This window comes from Octopus sinensis, linkage group LG3 (genome assembly GCF_006345805.1).
Source record: "Octopus sinensis linkage group LG3, ASM634580v1, whole genome shotgun sequence".
NCBI classification, from domain to species: Eukaryota; Metazoa; Mollusca; class Cephalopoda; order Octopoda; family Octopodidae; genus Octopus; species Octopus sinensis.
Window position 1 is genome coordinate 50,138,409 of NC_042999.1, and position 19,056 is coordinate 50,157,464.

At 36.3% G+C, this 19,056-nt stretch overlaps 1 protein-coding gene across 3 annotated transcripts in view; it reads right to left on the bottom strand.

Moving 5' to 3' along the window:
- The window catches only part of LOC115209653, a 909,254-nt gene that overhangs the window by 403,056 nt on the left and 487,142 nt on the right, over nt 1-19,056 (bottom strand). The gene's annotated exons all lie outside the window — the stretch shown is intronic.

A 19,056-nucleotide genomic window follows, 5' to 3' on the forward strand; every position in this document is an offset into this window, starting at 1 on the left:
TCTCTTTTTTTTTCTTTTCTTCTTCTTTCCCTTTTACGATCCCTTTTGATCGAAAACCTAACCCGCCCTTTTTTTTTTCTTTCTCTCCCCCAAAAAGAAAATCTCTACTTTGTAATCTGTCCTGTCTGTGTGCAGCCCTGTGTAGCTAATAAAGAAACATATCTATCTATCTATATATATATATTCACACATGCACATATATACATACATGTGTGTGTGTGTGTGTGTGTGTGTGTGTGTGTGTGTGTGTGTGTGTGTGTGTGTATGTGTATCAGTTGTGTTTCCCACCTGCCTACCTTCCAATTTGCTATCCTGCCATCTATGCTTTTATCTATCTGCCTATCCAATACATGTTTCTGTATTGTGAAGGGTTCAATGAAAAATTGGCTTCAAATTGTTTTTGGCACAAAGCCAGCAATTTTACTGGAGCTAGTTGGTTGCATCTACCCTAGTGCTCAATGATACTTGTTCCATTGATCCTGAAAGGATGAAAGGCAAATTGACCTCAGTGGAATTTGAACTCAAAATGTAAAGATGGACAAAATGTCGATAAGCATTTTGCCTGGCATGCTAATGTTTCTGCTAGCTTGCTATCTTGATGTCACTGAAATATTGGTATCAAATTGTGGCTCAGGGCAGCAATTTCATAGAGAGGGCTAGTCAAATATATTGCCCCCTGAACACAATTGTTACTTATTTTATTGACCCCAAAAGGGATAAAAGGCAAAGTCTACTAAGGTAGCATTTGAAGCCAAAAGAAATGCCACTATTCATTTTGTCCAGGATGGTAATTATTCTGCCAGCTTGTTGCTTTGGTATCATTGAGACATTAAGAACAAAAAATTATAAATAAAAGCATAAAAGTATTGATCATATAATTGTCAGCCAGTCACACATATCAAATAATTGAAATATATTCCATTCCATTGTTCTTTGTGAATTCTAATCTTGAGACAAACTTTGAACAATACATGGCAGAACTATTAATATGCTAGAACTCTCTTGGTTAAATGTTGAAACTATCAACATAAATCGTGTAAAATTTGCTCCTGCCAATATCAGATACTACTTCATGCCCCAGCTGATGAACTCTTGACCAAAATGTCCTGGGTCCAAGGTTAAATATTCGCCTTGTATTTAAGCATTAAATTAATGTCTCTTTGGTATGCGATATTAATCTACTTGCTATCTGAAAATAGCAACCTTAACCTCCTGATGAATGGTTAGCACTGTCATAAAGGGCAAATAGTGATAAAATTGTAACATCGATGTTATCTCTAAACATCAAATTTTACAGAACAAGTCAAAATTGAATGTAAAGAGACTGAAAAAAAAGATACTAAAAACATTTTTTTAAATGAAAAATAGGTTTAGAAAATTTTCAAGAGTTAAATAAGCTTCTCTGATTACTCTCTACTCTTTTAAACCTTTGGAGACAGAGCCTCATTTGGAGTTTCAGCACCAAGATGAAGCCCTTTTCACAAGCCCTACAGAGGGCATGCACTTATTTTTCAAAAACCTTATAAAGAATAGGTACAGGAGTGGCTGTGTGGTAAGTAGCTTGCTTACCAGCCACACAGTTCTGGGTTCAGTCCCACTGCGTGACACCTTGGGAAAGTGTCCTCTACTATAGCCTCGGGCCGACCAAAGCCTTGGGAGTGGATTTGGTCGACAGAAACTGAAAGAAGCCTGTCGTATATATATATATATGTATATATGTGTGTGTGTGTGTTTTTTTGTGTCTGTGTTTGTCCCCCCAACATCACTTGACAACTGATGCTGCTATGTTTACGTCCCTGTTACTTAGCGGTTCGGCAAAAGAGACCGATAGAATAAGTACTAGGCTTACAAAGAATAAGAGACCTGGGGTCGATTTGCTCGACTAAAAGGCAGTGCTCCAGCATGGCCGCAGTCAAATGACTGAAACAAGTAAAAGAGTAATGAGAGAATAAAGTAATTACTTTACATATATATAATTTGGAAAACTGATTATAGCAGTGACTCCATCTAAGAATATCTGAAGAAGGAATTTTATTCCGAAATATCATAACAGACTATGGATGACTAAATTACAACAGGTATATAGTCCATTGTTTGTATTATAGTGCATTGTTGTACCATTCAAAACATTTTATTCTTTACAAACAATACACAATGCTTCAAGCGAACTACAATACTCTCCTAAAACTATATATATTCTTGTGGGAGCAAGGCGGCGAGCTGGCAGACACGTTAGCGCACCGGGCGGAATGCTTAGCGGTATTTCGTCTGTCGTTACGTTCTGAGTTCAAATTCTGCCGAGGTCGACTTTACCTTTCATCCTTTTGGGGTCGATAAATAAAAGTACCAGTTTCACACTGGGGTCGATGTAATCGACTTAATCCCTTTGGCTGTCCTTGTTTGTCCTCTCTATGTTTAGCCCCATGTGGGCAATAAAGAAATATATATTCTTGTGAGAAATTGAATGAACTAATACAATCTTCTTTGTCATTTAACTTTTCAGCTGATAGACCAGCCTTGTCATCTCCTAAGGGTTAATCTTTACTCTTTTACTAATTTCAGTCCCTGGACTATGATCATGCTGGAGTAACACCTTGTTGAGGTAGCTGAACAAATCGACTCTGGCACTTATTTAAAATCTGGTGCTTTTTCTACCAACCACTTTTGCCAGACCATTAAGTTACAGAGATATAAACGGACCAACACCGGTTTTCAAGTAGTGGTTAGATAGTACAAACACAAGGACGCACTACATACATATATATGTATATATATATATATATATATATATACACATACACACATACACACAAACACAATCTCACACAGACATATTTATGTATATATGTGTGTGTTTGAGTGTGTGTATGATTCTGACTTCAATTCCTATTGAGCTGAGGTCAAATTTGCCTGTCACCCTTTTGGGGTCGGTGATATAAATATTAGTTGAATACTGGGGTCGAGGTAAACAACTTGCCTCCATCCCCAAAATTTCAGGCCTTGTGCTTATAATAGAAAGTATTATTGTTGTTGTTGTTGTTATTATCATTATTATTATCATCATTAGTTAGGTGATGAACTGGCAGAATCATTAGATGACCATTTTGTCCGTTTTCATGTTCTGAGTTCAAATTCCTCTGAGGTCAACTTCGCCGTTCATCCTTTTTGGGGTTGATAAAATAAGTGCCCATTGAGCCCTGGGTTCGAAGTGATCAACTTGCCCTTCCCCCAAAATTACAGGCCTTGAGCCAAAATTTGAAATCATTATATTATTAGTATTATCATTATTATTATTATTGTCATCATCATCATCATCATTATCATTATTATTATTAGACAACCCTAGTATTTGACTGGCACCTTATTTTTTGCCCTCAAAAGGATGAAAGGCAAAGGTGACCTCAAGGGAATTTGAACTCAGAATGTAGCAACAGGTGAAATACCACTAAGCACTTGTCTAGTGCGCTAACAATTCTGCCAGCTAGCTGCCTTGATAATAATAATAATGATAATAATAATAATGATAATCATAATAATAATAATAATAATAATAATAATAATAATAAAGAAAACCCATCCTCCACAGCAGAAGTGTTAAGGCCACATCCTCAGGTGAAGAGGATAAACCAGCAAAAGTCAGTGCCACAAAAAAAGCACTCATGCTGGTGCCACATAAAAGCACCCAGCACACTCTGTAAAGTGGTTGGCATTAGGTAAAAGCATCCAGCCATAAAAACCAAGTCAGATCAGACTGGAATCTGATGCAACACTCTGGCTTACCCTCCAACCCATGCCTGTGCAGAAAACAGATGTTAAAGGATGATAATGATGAATAAATAGGTAAATTTAGAATTTTTGATAATATTATATTTTGCAACTAACACATTATAGAGATGTGGTATAATCTACTCAAGAGACATTATTGTCTTTTTGGCAGTTTTGATATAGAAGGTAGCATAAAATATATTCTGAGATCATTGCATTGCTCTTAAGTATATAGTTCATATTATCATAAAGAGGCATATCAAACTCATGTTTAATGTATCTGGCTTGAAATATATCATTAAGTTCAGCCATTTAAGACATACACACCTTGTTATTAGAAAATACAGTTAGTGGGTTTGTGTAGAAAATTGCACGTTTTAATTAATTCAACAAAGAATTATTATGTGAAGATAAATTATTTTCTTCTAGCTGCATCATTAAGTAGCTAATTAATGATTTATAATTTTGGTAAGAGCTTTGAATTATGGAGGAAAGTGTTGTCAATTAAATCTGCCCATTATTTGGCTGGCACTTATCAATACCCCACTCCTGAGAAAATGGAATATAAAATCCAACATTAGAAAAATTTTAAATGAGAAGCTAAAGAATTTATCATCATTTAAAATCCATTTTCAATGCAAGCATGGGTTGGGAGGTTTGACAGGATCCAGCAAACAAAAGGGCTGCATTGGGCTTCAGTGTCAGATTTGACATGGTTTCTACAGCTTGGTACCCTTCCAAATGTCAACCACTTTATAGTGTGTATTGGGTACTTTTATATGTTATAGGGACTATTGAGGTCACTTCATACTTACAAGATGAATAAAGGACAGGAAAAAAGAAGAAAGCACCCCCAGTTCAATTTAATGAGAGGAAAAATATTTAAGAGGACTTTATGCCAGACACTAAGAGACTAAAGTATTGGGTTGTCTGGAAAGTTTGTGCTGATTTATAGTAGCTTACATTTCGACTTATATTAGAACATGGTTGTGTCCATAAAATAGGATTTGACTACACCTCCATTTAGTGAACAGTTTAAGCTATCTTTTCATGGAAGAAGGTTTACATTCCTATAATCTGTGTTAATTCTGTAACCCTTTAAAATGGAAGATAAGAAAGTTCATTTTTGGCACTTGATGCTTTGGGAACCAGACAAAAATTGCTGCAGCTCAGCTGGGATGTGTTACCCCACCCTCCATTTTCACCAGATATTGCTCCTTCAGATTTCCACTTATTCAGGTCTCTGCAGAATAGTCTTAATGGTAAAAATTTCAATTCCTTGGATGATGTAAAAAGATACCTTGTTGAATTCTTTGCCATGAAAACCCCTCAATTCTGGGAAGAGGGATTTTCAAGTTAAAGGAAAGATGGAGACACATTGTGCAACAAAATGGTTGATATTTGGTTGATTAAAAATGTAATATAAAAATCGGCATGAACTTTCCGGACAACTCAATATAATGGAGAAACAAGCCCATATGTCTTTATATGCAGGAGATACATAGCTACCCCACATTATATAAGGGTGGGAGTAGCAGAAAAGTAGATAGAGGTGGTGATGACAAGATGCTCTACCAAATACCTCAATGTATTTTGTTCTGTACTCCACTGATATTGACACAAGTAATTGCTCACATATAATTAAATGTCAATCAACATATCTAAATGTCAGACAATGTAAATAAGTGTGATTGATGACAGAATTCTTAAAGCACTGGACAAAATTGCAGCATTTCTTTCAACTTGTTATGTTCTGTATTCAAATCTCACCAAGTTAGTTTTGCATTTCATTTTTCCAGGAGCAATAGAAATATAGTTCAGTTCTAAGATGCAGTTAGAAGAGGAGTTGTTGTTCAGTTTTTAAGGGTAGAGTGGGTGAAAAGTGTGTTGTTACATGTGGGTAGGACACAACTCTTCTAGCACTCAGTTTCATGGACGGGTCTTCTCTAGAACCTCATATCACCAAACATCTCAGTCCACTGTCATTTCCTCCGTGGGCCCCAACATCCTAAGATCATTCCTCACCACTTCATCCCATGTTTTCCTGGGTTTCCTTCATCCACAACTACCATCCACTTTCAGCGACAGGCACTTCTGTATACAGTTATCTTCATTCATATGCATCACCTGTCCAAACCAACACATTCTCCTCTCCTGCATACCAAATTTAGTCCTTCTTATGCCTAACTTTTCTCTCAATACATTTGTGCTTTGCCGGTCATGCACACTGACACTGCAAAGCCAACAGAGCATACTACCTTTATTTCTCTCCAGCCTTCTGCAGTCAGTGACCAATGTCTCACTATCATGTAACATAGCCGTTCTCACACAAGCATCATACGATCTACCTTTCACTCCGAGAGAGACTCTTTTTGCTGCCAACAGAGGAAGTAGTAATCTGAACTTCCACCCTATTCTTATTCAAGAAAGAATACTTTCAGAGCATCCACCACCATTACTGATTTGGTCACCTTAATAGCAGAAACTATCTGCTACGTAAAGAAGGCCTTCTGGGCAATTGTGAGAGTTTAAGTCTCTTGTACTCTTAGTATTTGCTGTTCCTACACATCTGCCACACACAAAAGTGACCTTATCTGATAACCGTCCAATGATTCTACTGCATCTCTTATGCATCCATAGATTACACCTGGTGCAGCAAATGCAGTTATGTCTCATGCCATTCCTACATATTGAGCAGGGCCATTTACCAGCCAGTATGAGATTCTTATCTCCTTTTGCGCTAACAACAATTTTAGTCTTATTATTATTATTATTATTGAGTGAGCGAGCAGAGCATGCCATCAAAGTGACACTGGGGTAAAATATAGGAAGCCCAGTATACCCATCATGACTACCCGTCTGATAAGGGTACACCAGGCACATGCATCACAACCATATGTGCGCGACATGGTGATCTCATATCAAGATAAACAGCACATGACCTTGCAGGTGGAGCCCAGTTAGAATTTTCTTCAGATCGAGTAACCCATCCTGCTCAAAAGGTCCCTGAATAAGGGTTGTTTAAGGACGTTGAACGAAACACCCATGTTTCCAAAGGTGAATTATCCAAACCCCAAAGAATCCCTCTCAACACATGGCTATGATACTCCCCCACTACTTCTGCTCGTGATCAGAGATGCACATATCGTCAGCCACTAAGGGACATGCTCAACTGGTTAAGGTCAAACAACTGACAAGCAAATCTGTGGTATTGAGCAGAATATTTGCTGTAGCCCATCTTTTATACCAAGACAAAACAATATACATGATAATACTTCCAATCAGTTAAGATCAGAAGCCATGAGAGCCACTGTTTGGTACTGCATCAGGGCATATATCTGGTATTGCATCAGGGCATTGTCTGGTACTGCATCAGGGCTATTATTATTATTATTATTATTATTATCATTATTATTATTATTATTATTATTATTATTATTATTATCATTATTGTTATTATTATTATTATCATTATTGTTATTATTATTATTATTATTATTATTATTATTATCATTATTGATATTATTATTATTATCATTATTGTTATTATTATTATTATCATTATTGTTATTATTATTACTATTATTATTATTATTATTATTATTATTATTATTGTCATTATTGTTTTTATTATTATTATTATTATTATTATTATTATTATTATTATTATCATTATTATTATGCCTGCTTCTTCCAAGCAGGATGGATTGAACAGAATTTTGGCAAGGCAGTATTCTGCCTTAACAGAATATAAATGCCATTGTTGTGACCTAGCCTTAATTGCTTCCAGGTAAATAATTTGTCCCTTTTTGTCATTCATATCACAAACTGCATAATAGCTAAACATGTTTTATGGCAGGCTTAAACAGAGATTCTGCCATTCGGCCTAAGCAGTGACATTCTCCTTTGCTTTAAGCACATAAACAATGTCAAGATACAGACAAATACACATGCAAACACATGCATTCAAAGAACACACACATACACACACAGATATATATAAACATTTTCCCAGCAGTCATCCATAAGTGGGTGGAGAGGAGGTCTTTGATGCTTATATGCTGGTTGGCCTTTGGAATTAAACTTGAAAATTGATGATAAATTGTAAGGCTGCAAACTGTCAGTCAAGTGTTCATATTCCCTCCAGTAAAATGAATTTCAGGGAAATTTCAAACAATGAATATTCCACTTTCACACCAATTGTACTCTTGTTTACATCAGGTCCTTAGATATACTGTACAGTTTGTCAATGGATGGCAGATATATCAAGTGCTATTTCGTCTCTCTACCTCTCTTTTCTCTTCTCTTCTCTTCTCTTCCCTTTACTTTTCCACTAACTATCAACTCTCTCCACTCAGATTTTCCATACAATTGCCTATATATACATATATATATATATGTATGTATGTATATACACATATATATGCATATATATACATATATATGTGTGTGTATATATATATATATTATATATATATATATATATATTATATATATATATATCACCATGACCGACCAGGCTATCAGATGTTGCTACACATCGCTGGTCACAATGCGTTTTGCATTGTTGTAGCCTTCAAATGACGCCACCCCACTAGCTAAGCAAACAGGCCAACAGAAGAAAGAATGAGAGAAAGTTGTGGCAAAAGAGTACAGTTGAGATCACCACCATCCCCTGCCGGAGCCTCAATAAACACTCACAACGCCCGGTCTGGGAATCAAAACCGTAATCCTACAACCGCAAGTCCGCAGCTCTAACCACTGGGCCATTGCACCTCTATGTATATCTATATACATATATATATATACATGTATATATATATATATGTATGTATATATATAATTGTAGGGAATATAATTCCAAACTTACAGGGAAAAATTCAATTTAGTAATTCTAAATCAAATCTCACAATATATAATATATGTATATAATTGAGAGAAAAACCTCTATTAAGCAATTCAATAGTGAAAGACGTTATTCACACCATATAGAAAAAATAAATATACTATAAATACCTTATTCTAAAAATCAATAAAGTACATAAACAATAAATAGTAGGTGCCAGTGTGGCTGCTTGGTAAGAAGCTTGCTTCCCAACCACATGGTTCCAAGTTCAGCCCCTCTACATGGAACCTTGAGCAAGTGTCTTTTACTATAGTATCAGGCCAACTAAAGGCTTGTGAGTGGATCTGGTAGATGGAAACTGAGAGAAACCCATCATACATACATTTTATATATATATATATATATATATATATATATATATATATATATATATGTGTGTGTGTGTGTACATATTTTTGTGTGTGTGTCTTTGTGTCTGTGTTTGTCACCCCACCATTGCATGACAACTGATGTTTGTGTGTTTATGTCCCCGTAAGACAGATAGAATAAGTGCTAGGCTTACAAAGAATAAGTCCTGGGGTCGATTTATCTGACAAAAACCCTTTAAGGTGGTGCTCCAGCAAGACCACAGTTAAATGACTAAAACAAATAACAGAATAAAGGAATATGTTGGACTGCTGAACCCTACACATTTTTTTTCATTCTTTTTCTGTTTATTTCCTCTTATTCCTTTCTTATTTCTTTACTGCCCACAAGGGGCTATTCCTTTCTGTCAAAGAGCATAGGTTTGAAACGTAAAAGACTTTTCCGTTTTTCCTGAGTGTCAAACTAAAACACTTGCTTGTTGTTCCTACACCTATCTTCATCTTTTTTTTTATGAATTTGAACCGCAATAATCCCTTGCCATATCATGGTTCACCTATTGCAGTTTATTATTCAAGATCACGTCGATTCCTCCGTGGTACTGTTTTCCATTTACAATAAAATAAATATATACAAAATATGAAAATAAAAAAATGTCCTGTTTCTACTTCATAGATTTTCACCTATCATGGGGTGGTTTTGCAACGTAGCACCCATGATAGTCAAGGGATATATATATATATATATATTATATATATATATATATAAAAGCGATGACCTGTAAGTGGAGATCCATTATGCTAGAAGAAGATCTGCTATGGTTTTACCACTAAGACAGAAATGTTCACGAGAAAATTTAGCAAAACGTTCTGGTGTTTTGCTAAATTTTCTTGGAAACATTCCTTTCTTAGTAGTAAGACCATAGTAGATCTTCTTCTAGCATAATCGATGTCCACTTACAGGTCATCCCTTTTATATATGTATGTAATATTTTTTCTGAAACTTCAGATTTTTAAATATGCTAGACCACTGGTTTTAAATTGATATTAATCAAATTAATATTCAATTTTTCGCCCTTATCATTTTAAATTTATATATATATATTTGTAGTCAATTCAAATAAGTGAAATTAATGGACAACAAGAGGACATGCACAAGAAATATATTAGTCTGATGCTCAATGAAAAGAGTTTGACATTTTGAGCATGGCTCTTCATTGGAAAGAAAAATATGAAAATTCCAAAGAAGGAAAACATATCGCCAACAGCATGTGTGTAACTACATTCATATATATATAGAAATATATATATATATATATATTGCGTGAGAGGACCAGGCAGGACAAGTGAGTCCAGCCCACTTATGCATGCCTTTCCTCCCTAGGACACACAAAGAACTGTTGAGGCAAGCAAAGTCGATATCGAACCTCATCCGACGACAGGCACCCATGCCAACTCCCCTTTGCTTGCGAAGACCTGTTGGGGCAAGTGAAATCGAAATCGAAATCGGAATCGAAATTGAACCAATCCTATGACTGGCACCCAGCAGATGCTAGGACCCCTGGACTGGTGGCACGTAAAAACCACCATCTGAATCGTGGCCGATGCCAGTGCCGCCTTGACTGGCTTCCATGCCGGTGGCACGTAAAATGCACCAATCCGACCGTGGCAGTTGCCAGCCTCGCCTGGCACCTGTGCAGGTGGCACGTAAAAAGCACCCACTACACTCACGGAGTGGTTGGCGTTAGGAAGGGCATCCAGCTGTAGAAACATTGCCAGATAAGCCTGGTGCAGCCTTCTGGCTTCCCAGATCCCCGGTCGAACCGTCCAACCCATGCTAGCATGGAGAACGGACGTTAAACGATGATGATGATGATGATGATTTAGTTTAGAAAGACACATCATGACATCCTTTAAGCAGGGAAAATTAAGAACATTAATATCATATTAGATAAAGAAACACAGATAAAAGCAAGAGAATTATACCAAACATAGATGCAAATATCTTAGAAATAGAGAACAACACACACAAATGAAAGAAATGTTTATGAAGGAATATTATAGATGTATTAGATTAATAATTAAAAAAGAGCTAAATGCGAAAAATAAAGTAATAGGCATCAGTACTCCAACTGTTCTAATAATTAGTTACATTAATAATATTTTGAGCAGTAATTAAATTAGGAAGGATAGACAAAAAGAAAAGAAACGAATAACTACATTTAGAATGCACTACCTAAAATTTGTACAAAAATTAATTGTATATTTAGCATGAATGCATAGAAGCATAAGCTTAATTCCATTAGAAAACTATTATAAGTTATCCCCTGTTGGATAACAAGGTACCTTGTAAATTAAAGCAACTGAAAAACTAATGAAAGTAACACCCAAAAGAAATGTAAAATTACTACATTCTCTGTCTTTAATCCTTTTGTTACTGTATTTATTTTGAGATGCTCTGTGTTTCTTTTAATTACTTTAGATATAACAAAGAATTTAGTAAAATAACTTAGTTATCATTCAGCTAGTGTTAGGAACATAAATTGTGACTAAGGTTTGGTGGAAGATTTTAATTCAAAACTTATGAAAACAAGACATTTGTATTCAGAGCCAGAGTCGATTTCAGCCGGGTTGGTAATGAAAGGGTTAAGGAAACTGATGTATATGATGCAAGAAGGAAATACAGACAGTTGTGAGGATAACTAATAATAGAAATTGAGGTAGAGCTAAGAACTATACCAAAAGTAGGGCTACAGAAATACTGCTTGAAAATAAGAGAGGGTTTGTGAATGAAAGAACATGCAGCTGTAGAAAATGTACCTCAGCAAATTTTATCTGCTTGGGACTGATAAATAATTCATCAAACTTGACAAAAGGAAAGACAAAATCGATCTTCAAAGTGCAGAAAGTTTGAACAAATATTGGTAGGCATTCTGTCTGGTGCTCTCTTACAACTGTGCTAATTTGCTTCCTTAAATTATTCTATACACATAAAAGTTTGCTTTTGCATTCAAAATTTTTTACGAGAAAGCCAAAGTCTACATAAACAAATATTTCCTGAACAAAAAAAGTGAACAGAATAAATCAAAGCTTTCCATATACTTCTTTTACTAAATGACAGTTGTTCCTCTAATTCAAATATTTTTTGCTTTTTTGAGTTTACGTAGTCATTTCAATCAAGTCCGAATTCACTTTTAGATTTATACTGGCTTTAGTCAGTATAAAGTTGTGGAGGCACAATGGCCAGTGGTTAGGGCAGCGGACTCACGGTTGGAGGATCATGGTTTCAATTCCCAGATCGCACTTTGTGTGTGTTTATTGAGCGAAAACACCTAAAAGCTCCACAAGGCTCCGGCGGGGGGTGGTGGTGACCCCTGTCATACAATTTCGCCACAACTTTCTCTCACTCTTTCCTCCTGTTTCTTGAGTAACACTGCGATGGACTGGCATCCCATCCAGCTGGGGGGAACACATATGTCACAGAAACCGGGAAACTGGGCCCGTGAGCCTGGCTAAGCTTGAAAAGGGTGACAGTTATCGTATCATAAGTTTAGTTTCCAAACATGTGGTTCCAGTTTCAGTCCCACTGTATGGTATCTTGGGTAAAGTGTTGTTTACTATAACCTCGGACCAACCAAAGCCTTGTGAGTGGATTTGGCACAGGGAAACTGAAAGAAACCCATTGTGTGTGTGTATATATATATATATATGTATATATATATATATGTATGTATATATATATATATATATATATATATATATATATATAATATATATATATATATATATATATATATATATATATATATATATATATATATATATATATATATATATATATATATATATATATATGTATATATTTTTATATATATTTATGTGTGTGTCTGTGTTTGTCCCTACCACCATCACTTGACAACTAGTGTTGGTGTGTTTACACCCCTGTAACTTAGCAGTTCAGCAAAATAGAGTGATAGAATAAGTACTAGGCTTACAAAGAATAAGTCCTGGGGTCAATTTCTTTGACTAAAAAAAATAACATACACACACACTTAGTGTCTCCTGTGTGGCTCACATGCCAGTGGCATGTAAAAACCATCTACTACATTCTCGGAATGGTTGGCATTAGGAAAGGCATCCAGCTGTAGAAACCTTGCCAGGTCAGACTGGAGCCTGGTGCAGCCTATTGGCTTGCCAGTCCTCAGTCAAACCGTTCAACCCATGCCAGCATCGAAAGCGGACGTTAAACAACAGCAATGATGATGATGATATATTCACTGTAAGTTTCTTCACCCTTACCTTCTGCTGAGATCTACTCTGAATGCTTTGACTGATCTAAGGTGATGGTAAATTACATTTCTCCCAAAGTGCCACAAAGTAGGATCAACCCTAGAACCCAGGGTTCTAAAGCAAACTTTGTAACCATACTAATATGCAAGTCCATATTCACATAATTAATTTAGTTCGCAATAATTTCAATTTACTTAAATGTCTGTACTTGGAAACGTCTTAAGTAATTTTCTGTTTTTATTTGATTTAAAAAGTTTAAAAGCAATTACTATCCAATAAGATATATTTGATTTGTCATTATTCTGAAACTTTCTTAAAACATAATGATGCAGATAAATCTAAAAACATTAGAATTATACAGACAAAATAAAAATAATAACAAATAAAATTAAGAGAGAAACAAAATTGGCATTTGCACACAGAATATGAATTTAAGTTAAAAAGGATAAATATTATTAAATGATCAAAATTTAATTCCTTCGATAAATTTGGCAGGCAACATACTTTTGGATATAATTGTAAGACATTAGTTGAAAGCTCAATTGACAGATAATTTGCATGACATTCTGAATGAAATTTGTGTAAGCTGTAACAACTTAAAAGGAAATTCATGTTTGAAAATACCTTAATCTTGTCATTATGTGAGTTTTTGCAAGTACTAAAATTATACTTTACAGCATCCCACCTCCCTATGAAATATATTGGTGCAAAAACGATTTCAAACCATTTAAAAGATGTGAAGCATATGAAACGCAGAACAGCTATTACATGTTGATATCTGGCTTCAGGCCATGACTCCTTTATGGCAGCAAGTCATGGTTGATGAGGGTGGAAGATATTAAGCGACTAGAATCCTTCGATCACCTCTGTCTACGCTGCATCCTTCATGTCCGATGGCATCACTTTGTCTCCAACAATTCGGTGCAAAATCACCTCCCTCCGACAAGTCATCCTAACGAGACGTCTCCGTTGGCTGGGTCATGTCCTCTGTCGTCAACCAGGAGAATTCATCCACAAAGCAATTGCCCCAGCTCCCCTTCAGGGTTGGCGAAAGCGATGTGGTGACAACGAAAAACCTGGCTGAAGACAGTCAAGGTTGATCTGGAACCCAGCCTAGGCCCCCATGTCTATGGCATTCGCTGCTGGAATAAGGAGTGGTTGGAGATCACGCAGTCATTAGCCTCAAATCGCTAGGCCTGGTCGGCTTTTGTGAGAGATGCAGCATTGAGGATGAATGAAACCAGTTCAACCCACCCTGGGTGAATGCTGTCTCAGGACAAGAAGACTGGCTTCAGGTCAACTCTGATCCAACAGATTTATAATCAAAGGCATTCAGGCTATGACTATCCTGTTTTTTCATAAGCATAGTGTTTTGGGTTTCTTTTTTTAATGATCCAGTATAGTTCAAGAGAAATGCAGTTGCTTTTACTAATGGTTCAAACAGCTAATGCTCCCACATTTGTTTGTTCCTTCTCAAGCCATGCCTGGCTCATAAGGGCCGGTTTCCCGGTTTCCTTGGCATATAGGTTCCCCACCTGGACGGGACACCAGTCTGTCACAGGTGAGCTGCTAGATGCAGGGGGAAAGAGTGAGAGAAAGTTGTGGCGAAAGAGTCAGCAGAAGTTCACCATTACCTTCTGCCGGAGCTGCATGGAGCTTAGGTGTTTCACTCATAAACAAACACATCGCCCGGTCTGAGATTCGAACCCCCCACAATCCCTCAACTGCGAGTCCACTGCTCTAATCACTAGGCCATGTGCCTCCACAGTTTTTCCCCACATTGGCTTGGGTTTGTAAATGTGACAGCAAAGGATATAGCCAACATGATAGCATTATGATAATTGCTATACATGATCAGTTACATCTTGAGTGATTACTGAAACTGAACTGAATAATGATTGATAATTTAAATCTGTGAAAAGATTTCAGTTGATATGATTTATCATTTCAACAACAGTGTAAGTATATTTGAATCAAAAATTATCCATTAATTCAACATCCAAGCAAGAAAAGCCAATCATTACTTTGATGTAAATTAAGTACAAAAGCTTATGTTGCAATAATTAAAATAGTAAATAACTGACATGTTACAGCGAAACATGTCAATTACGTATAGCATATATAGATTATGTATCACAATTATCATAATGCTATCATGTTGACTATATCCTTTGCTGTCATGTGGAGGCACAATGGCCCAGTGGTTGGGACAGCAGACTCGCAGTCGTAAGAATGCGGCTTCAATTCCCAGACTGGGCATTATGAGTATTTATTCAGCAAAAACATCATAGGTTGCGAGCTGGCAGAATCGTTAGCATGCCAGGGCGAAATGCTTTGCGGTATTTTGTCTGCTGCTACGTTCTGAATTCAAATTCCGCCGAGGTCGACTTTGTCTTTCAGCCCTTCAGCCTTTAAATAAGTACCAGTTACGCACTGGGGTCGATATAATTGACTTAATCCGTTTGTCTGTCCTTGTTTGTCCTCCCTGTGTTTAGCCCCTTGTGGGCAGTAAAGAAATAGGTATTTCGTCTGTCGTTATGTTCTGTGTTCAAATTCCGTTGAGGTCGACATTGTCTTTCATCCTTTTGGGGTCGATAAATAAAGTAGCAGTTTTGCACTGGCGTCGATGTAATCAACTTACCTGTCCTTGTTTGTTCTCTCTATGTTTAGCCCCTTGTGGGCAATCAAGAATTGTATATCCTTTGCTGTCACATTTACAAACCCAAGCCAATGTGGGAGCATCTATGTAGCTGTTTGAACAGTTAGTAAAAGCAGCTACACTTCTCTTGAACTATATCAATGTAGTATTTAATCTGGGTGCAAGTCCTAGAACCCCGCTTTTTTTAATTATCAGTTTGCTATCATGAGTGAGTTACAGCTTCAGCATGCAATCTTATGTGAACATCCCATTTATCAACCAATCAGCTTGTAGCAGATCAGACCACCAGTTAGAACGTCATCTCAAGTGTCCTTGGGGTTCACATTCTTTTTCTCAAGGACTCCAGTACTAAAATATAGAGCTCTGATGGCCTTTGAAGAGAAGACAACTTGGCTTTTGCCAAGCAATTCAAGGACACGCTTGAAAAATATTCAGTGATTTCACATCCTCAAGATAACAAATGGCTGAGTAACACAGTTAAAGAAACATTATTTTATTTCTTGCTGCAAGCAAGACAGAAGTGTGAATAGATACATCTTACTTCTCTTTAATGACTGGAGAATTTAGACACATGAAAGTCAATCCCTATAACTTAAATCTCTCTACCAGTGAGTATCTAACAATTATACATGTACAAAATGCTCATCCTTTCCTTAGGATTGATTGCTAATTCCTTAGGATTGATTGCTAATTACAAAATTACTATTTGTAAATCTCACAACGTGAGATATTCAGCAACAGTACTTTGTGGTAAAGATTGTTTGCCAACATGACATGGTAGTCCTGGTTTAGGACTAATGTTGCTGTAATTTAGCCCCAGGAGACATTGTTTCCAGCTGGCTATATGACACGATCTGTGTCCTCTTTTTTTCAAACAAGGGAATCTAGCAGCCCCAACTCAGCTAAAACAATACCTCTAACCAAACAATTATTCTGTGCTGATGAAGTGGAATAACCCAGAAATCGCAGAGCTGAGTGGGGGTGCTAGATTGCCTTGTTTGAAAATATAAGGACACAGATCATCTCGTATAGCCAGCTGGAGACAGTGTCTCCTGAGGCTAAATTACAGCAACATTCGTCCTAAACCAGGACTGCCATGTTATGTTGGCAAACAATCTTTACTGATTGTTAATTGTCCACAGGTTTTGTTCTTGCTAAAATACATGCAACCTGCTCAATCCATAATAATTCAACACCACAATCAGATTTAACCTGTGAGAAATCTCCTTGGCATCTAATGAAGGCAAATTACACAGGTTATTATGTATTTAGTATATATTGCATATATTTTGCCTTTAGTTTATTTGATAAACGTTAATGTACATAATGAGATGCAGATGTCCAAGAGGGTCAATCCATGGTAATCTGTCTTTCTGATAGTGTCCATGAGTAAGGTATCTACTGTTATAACACTTCGGCCTATTCATCTGCAGATAAATATTATCCAACTGCTGGTGCAGCCCTCCATCCTCCAGTTGTCAAATTCCTGCTGGTTCAAGGGTGTTGGTACTAAGAGGGCATTTAAGTTAACTTGCCTTACATAGACAAAACAATTATCCAAAGCTTGGGGCATGTTATTCTGACTTGCATATGTGATGACTACGGTATACACACACACACACACACATACATACATACAAGCTCATACACACACATTGGTCAAACTAAAATTGTGGTAGAAGACAATTTGCCAAAAATATTGCACAGTTGGATTGAACCAGCAATCACCTATTTCATAGAGCAAACTTCTTAACTACAGACTTATGTCTTAATGTAGGTATCCTTTGCTATAATTGAGTGTCACTTCCAGTTCTTGATTTGATTGTTATCTTTATATAGAACAGCTTCTTTGTAATATATCTCATCAAAGTTCAAATGTACATTTAAATTTATTGAAATGTCATTAAGGAAAACTAGGTTTGAAAACACTATATATACATATGTATGTGTGTGCAACTACATGAATAGAATATAAAACTAATATTTGTATGGCATGACAACTGTACTGTAATTCTATATTCATGGGGGTTTGATGATTAATTACTTTAAGACAGCTTTAGTCTTACAATTTTCTAAATATGAACTGAAAAAGAACATAAAATGCTTTGTTTTTGACGCTAAACAGATTATATTCCCAAACCATGCCAATAATATAATTTTCTGTCTGAAGAAAGTCAAGAAACTGTAATCTAAAATAGGTTTTAAACTGATTAAAAAATAAGCTGATGGAATATATTTTCATTTCAAATCATCTGTGATACATCTGTTCCATTCCAAACATGCTCCAATTCCAACTACTAGATTTGGCATAATTTGAAGTTATAACAAAAACCATCAGTACATAATAATTGACTTTCCATGCATTTATAGAACAAGCAATTTTATTTCTAGATCATTTTTCCCATTCCCACACCAGCATTATGTTATTCCTATTATTCTATGTGTATTTTTCTGTCTAGTTTTAAATAAGTATGTGAATCATGCGATCAGTCTCAGACATTTCTGGAATATTCCTACACCTTTTAGTAAATTAAAGTTAATTGTATTTACATACACACACACAAATACACATACACACACACACACATACACACACACACACAAATACACATACACACATTTATAAAGATATATATATATATATAAACGAGGTGGAGACAATGATAAATGTGTAGTGATATACATATGGAAGACCCTAGAAGGTCTAACTCCCAACTTTGAAACTGAAAGTTATACCAAGCATCAAACTGGACAGCACAACATAGTACCAAAGATCTTATCTTCTTTGTCTAGAATAAGGAGGAGACCCTCTTCAGTCATGAATGACCATGGGATTGCACCTAGAAAGTTACCCTCCCAGTCACAAGTTCGGGCAAGGTTGTTTATGGAAGACCAGCAGTTGCCCATGCATACCGGCCTCCCCTCTCCACACCACTGATGCTATCCAAGGGAAAGGCAAAGGTTGATACAGCTTGGTACCAGTGATGTCACAACTCATTTCTACAGCTGAGTGAACTGGAGCAACGTGAAATAAAGTGTCTTGCTCAAGAACACAACACACAGCCCGGTCTAGGAACAAACTCACAACCTCACGATCATAAGTTTGACGTTCTAACCACTGAGCCATGCACCTT